This window comes from Nuphar pumila, chromosome 2 (assembly GCF_984573655.1).
Source record: "Nuphar pumila chromosome 2, dmNupPumi1.hap1.1, whole genome shotgun sequence".
In the NCBI taxonomy this organism is placed as follows: Eukaryota; Viridiplantae; Streptophyta; class Magnoliopsida; order Nymphaeales; family Nymphaeaceae; genus Nuphar; species Nuphar pumila.
The window spans coordinates 124,471,741-124,477,702 of NC_143250.1; positions in this window are offsets into that span (position 1 = coordinate 124,471,741).

The following is a 5,962-nucleotide window of genomic DNA, read 5'->3' on the forward strand; positions in this document are numbered from 1 at the left end:
CAATTTTCGCAAACCTTTCAGGAATTTAACAAACATTTTAGGAATTTCATAACCAACAATGTGAAACTCTTGACAAACTTCACAGTCTAATCACCTATATATATACAGATAAATCTGCACTCTAAAATAGAATCTTGCATTGCTTAAAGCCAACAACATGCAAAAGTTTGTGAATTCCATAAACTTTACATGAATTTTGCATCAAAAGTATGTAACAACCAACATGAAACTTTTGACTAAATTTGCACTCTAATTGTGTATATATATACACATAAATTCACATGCCAAAATGAAACTTTGTATGCAGAAGTTCGTGAATTCTGTAAAGATGAATTATGTATCAATAGACAGACTGCAAGGGATTTTCACAAGTGTCACAATTTTTTGTACTATTTATGCAAAATACATGATTTTTGTGAAAATATCGTATGAATTCCATTTTTAGTGAGATTTAGCAAGATCGAAAGAGCGTTGCGACTTAACTCCCTTAAATCAGAGAGTTTTGAGAGTGCTAAGTGTAAAAAGGTTCTAAAAAAGTTGAGAACCTACAAAATTGGTCATTAAGCAGATTTTGGAAAATTATGAGGTTTTTTGATAAACGCATCAAATTTGTCATACAGTACGATCATTTTTCAAAAGAAAAAAGTCTAAAAGTTTTAGTTTGTATAAGTACGCATATTCTCACAACTATTTGCAATTATCTACATGTATAATTTGGTTAGGAAATCATTGGTGCAAATCATATCCACTCAATTTTAACCCCATAGATGTGTTTAACATGGTATGTTTGTTAGGGATACACCCTAGATCATTTTTTATGTAAAAATATGAATTCTGATTCATTTTAGTACATCATGAATAATTGATTTTCGAAGCCTTTAATTGATCTAGGTTCAAATTCCATGGGCATTGTTCCTTGTGCAAGCCGAAGTGTGGCGACTCATTCGAGGTAAGGAGCAAGCCCACAAAGTTTTATGCTACCAGGGTTGTGATCATAAGTAGTATGGCAGATAGAGACAACATGACTAGATCTCTGATCCTGGGGCGGTTTCTCCATGTAAATTTAAAAAAAAAATGCACGAAGTGCCTCTATTCATGATCAAAGACTTAGTCATGTTGGTCTTAGCCTGTCGTACTTATGTCTCATTGGTAACATAAAACTCAATCGGGCAGCCTCCAAGGAGCCTCCACTTCGCCTTGCAGAATGGGGTGTTGAGATGAGGAATTTAAACTTGGGATAGGGAAAAACTACCTATCCACAAGTTCGATGCCATACCTTGAGAGTCAATTTCCAAAGGCTTTGGAAAAGATACATGTTATAATCATGACCTATAACATATTTTCTACTAGACCAATTTTATAGAAGACATCTATAACGTCGAATTCAGCAACAATTGAAGTGTGAAAAATTAGTGTTCTCTACCAGACGATAGTCTAAAAGGAGACAACCCAAGCATGGTAAAGAGATTTAGGGTATGTTTGATGGCTCATCTCGTGCATCGGACAGGACAAACAAGACGTCAAGAATATCATTTTTAACAAACATTGGATGTGACAGACAATGTTCTGCACGTCCGTCGCATTCATTAATGCATGTTGTTTTTTATCCACCTCCCCTTTGTTACAAAAAGAACAAAGGAAATGAAGTTTAAAAAAAAAACTTACCTCTACGGGCATCTCTCTCTCTCTCTCTCTCTCTCTCTCTCTCTCTCTAGAGGAGCAGTGGTCCCCTTCTTCTTCGTTCTTCCCCCTTCTTCTTCTTTATCTAGCTCTCTCATCATCATTATCTTCTTCTTGTTTGGTTATTGTGAAGTTCTATGGATGAATTGGAGAAATGGAGAGGGTACTTAACTTGCTCATTTTTGGATGCGAGCAAGATCCAACCATCCTCAGCCGAAAATTAGGGTTTTTTGGCGATTGTGCGACCCTACAGTGCAGAGCGGCGAGCCAGAGCTTTCAGTCATCGTTCACGGTGCATTCTTTTTTTTTCATTTTTTTTCTTTCTCCATCTGAATTGTTATTCTAGCTTTATAGGAATGGAAGGATCCAATTTTGATGCATGTTTGAATTTATCAAGGTTTTGTTTTCCTGGTGTTTGGTGGTTAAAATTGTTATGTCTCGAGAGTATTCTACTGATTTTCCATGTCAAATTGTTGGGGATTGAATTTTGTTTTGTGTTTATGCATGTGGGTGTGCATTTGATCTTTTTTTCCTTTTTTTTTTGCATAATTCGAGATTGGTTTAGCTAAATTCATATTTCCCTCCGTGATTAATAATAAGTGCATGATTTTTTAGCTAAACTCATGTAACGGTTCATGATTAAGAGCAATGTATGTGAGATAACTCATGGTGGTTCTATTTTGGGGTGAAACTTGGATTTGTTTTAGCTATTCATGTTCACATGAAGGACTGGAAGCATTGTGTGCGGTAATTTATAATGGTTGAAATCTTTTTAAGGTTGAATTTGAGTTAATCTAGCTAAAAATAAGTTGGAATTTTGAAATATCGATAAAAAGCAAATTGCATGTGGAATTTGGAACTAATGATAAAGAACAATTTGCATGATCTAACTTCTGATGCATAGACCTTTCTTCCCTTTTTTTATTATTTTTTGTAGGCTAACCATTGGAGACTTGACGTTTTTCAAGAGGGCTTGGTTGTGGCTTGTTGATTTCATGTTTCACATGCATTTATAGTGGTTTGTTGTTTCTATCCTTGGTCATCTTCTTAAATGTGTATCTTCCCAGTTTTTGTTATCCATGGTGTTTGGACTTTCTTTTTGCATAATTTTCTCTTGATTCTTATTCTTTGTTTTTTCTATGGAACCATTCTTGTGACATGTTCTTATTCAAAAGTTGAAGCTATAAGAACATATAGCTTTCGAAGGTTGGTGGATATGCATGTTGTCTCAATTCAAAAACATTGATGCAAGGAAAGACCTATACTTGAAATGTATATGCAAATTATATACTGATAGGCCTTGAGTTGGATTATGCTCTTTTCCATCATCTTGTGACCTCAATCAATAATCTAAATCAGTTTGTTAGCAAACCCCTGCAATTGAAGTGGCTAACTAATTATACTGGTGGTGCTATAACAGTTCTTTGATCTTCATCTCGCAAGCTTCAGTTTAAATCCTATCATTGCCATGTTTGAGTTGCTTGACAAATTTCGGTCTAAATTCTAAATTGCAGTACCTTCTAAAAGCAAATTGTTATATATTATACATTTGTCAAATTTTGACTTGTTTAAATGTGTTCTCCACTGAGATGTGGAATTTTTTTATGGATAAGTAACTTTCCATTATATGTATTCATGATTATAGTTGTTTAAAATTGTCCTATGCCTTAGAATTTTTGTGAATTGTGTATATTGGGTTTGTTCTATTTAACCCTTAACATGTTGGAGTGGAGTTTGATGTGCTAGAACTATTGTTTGGTAGAGTAGCGTAGCTCATAAGGGTATTTTGGTGAAGCTGCTTAGTTTGCAAAGCACAAGAGTCAACCCATGTTGAACAAGAGTTGATCACTGTTGCTTTATAAATGGTTGAGAAGACCCAAGGGTCAACCCCTACTCCCTGGGGTCAATTCCTCTCTCTTGGTAGGGTCGTTCCCTGCCTTATAAAGAGTTGACTTTTAATTTTGAACAATCAACTCATTTCAAAAGATTTGATTCTTTTTCAAAAAAGTCGACCCCTGTTATAGAAGAATTGACTCTTTTCAAAAGAGTCGACTCCTCTTCTCTATAGAGTTGACTCTTGCAGACTTTGAGTCGACTCCTACAATAGAAAAGTTGACTCATGAACTGGGAGAATCGACTCTTATGAGTTGTTTAAGAGTTGTTTGACCAAAGAATCGACTCCTGGATCAGAAGACTCTACTCGTATGTATAATTTAAGTTTTGTTGGCCTAAGAGTCAACTCTTGTATTCTAGATTGTGATGTTTTGATGTTTAGAGCTCGAGTAAAGGCTGTTGAGTTTGAGATTCAAGTGAATCACTATAGAAACATGTCGGAAGGCTTATATTTACTATATTTTTTGATGTGATGCATTGGTATGTGTTTGGTGGTCTAAAGAGGGACCCAGTTTGTGTTGAGATGCTCAAATATGCAAGTACCACTATTTGAAAATATACTCCCATGTAGACCAGTTAGCCTGTAGCGGCCCAAGGTAGTGGTGTAATCATAAAAATAGAAATTAATATTGAAAAAAAGTAAATGTATTTGCATCATGTAGAAAGCAAATAATAACTTAAATAGAAAAAGTAATTAAAAGATATTCATGCATCCAGATTGTACAGGTGTTGTTGTTTTCTCTCTTGAGTTAGAGGTTGAGTCGAGTCAGATCATGCATGGAGTCAGGTGTTAGACACATGTTGAGTTATGGACTTCGTTGGAGTCCAGTTAGGCTTGTTGACCTATCAATGTTCGCTATCCTGAGATGGGAGGTCAAGTTTCCTACTGAGACATGAGTCGATCTCACCTCTTCTTACTTTCCCTTTTCCGGTACTTATGGGTGGGTGTGTTTTGGTGGTGATGGATGTGGTGGACTCGAGTATCTCTAGAGCTGGATCAAGGACTCATTCTAGTCTTGGGACTTTCATATGTTATGAATTTTGATATTTTGTAATTGGACTATGTATGAATGAACTTTCTTTTAGATGAAATGAAAAAGCTTATTTGGATTTTAACTCTTAAGTTCAATCCAATATTGAGAATGTTTTCTCTTTAATCAGGTTTTATAAATCAAGGTTTCTTCTGATGTGTTCTCCTTTAAATCATCTTTAAAAAAAAAAAACTTCTCCCCAATGCCCCTCTTTGCGAAGGAACCACTTGCAATCTGCAATTTATCATCTTCATTAGTAGCTATATCCTCGTCCTCCTCATCAACAGTTATAACCATGGATGACAAGCAATGTCTTCGCCACCATTGATCTAATCTTCAAGTTCAGAGAGAAACATTGTGGAGTAATCCTTTGTTTGATCCTTTATTGTGCTTGAGACAGTTCTACTTACTATGTGAGAGAGAGGGTGGTTGTTGAACAAACTCAAACTGTCGGACCACTCGGTTAGCCATTTAGCGCTCAACTTCATTTATATTGTACAACCAAATGTTCCTCCTCATGATGTCCTTCGCTTACACAACCACAACATCCTCCTCTTGGTCCACATCTTCGTAGGAATACCATGTTACCTACAAAACAAAGTTTTAATCATGAGTAGTCTTATATCGCATTATTTATAAAAATATAGAAAATTATTTCAAGAATACTTACATGTACTTTCGTCAACACCTAAAACTTTGCAGTGCATTGTGCCATTCTCATGTAAGGAGTCAACATTCTTTGATCATTCTCCATCTTTTCATTGTGTGATCGACTACATATTGCAACACGTAAAAGAAGACAATCACATCTCAAGGGCCTTATAATGAATATGCGCTCCCATATTCAATCCTGTAATGATCAATACAAGGATAAATACAGATTAATACATCAACGATGTTAAATAATGTTTGAGTATAAATAAAAAGTTTAGGTACAATGAAGGAATAAATACCTACAACACCAACATGTCGAAGATGTTAAGTCGTTTACGCCTTATTCTACTTAAACTTTTATATAAGTGTGCAAGTGAGGTGGCTTCTCATGTGTATTCATCGATGTGATCCAGGTCATGCAATAGTTTTAAGTATGATCTATAGATCATCTTTAGACTAGTGTTGATGAATAAGCGTATGCTAAAAAAGTAGAGCAAGAATGCTCTCATATCGTTATCGACCCTATGACCACCCTTCCCTCCAAAACACGATAACTTTTCCTTCATTCTCCTCCCTTTGTTGGGGTCATAGTGGCTCCTCAACCATGATAAATTTAGTCTTTCACCTTCAAACGCATCATCCTGAGTTGCTAGATAAATAAACCCAAGCGCTAAAAATCTCTCTATCGATGTACACTCATTGGT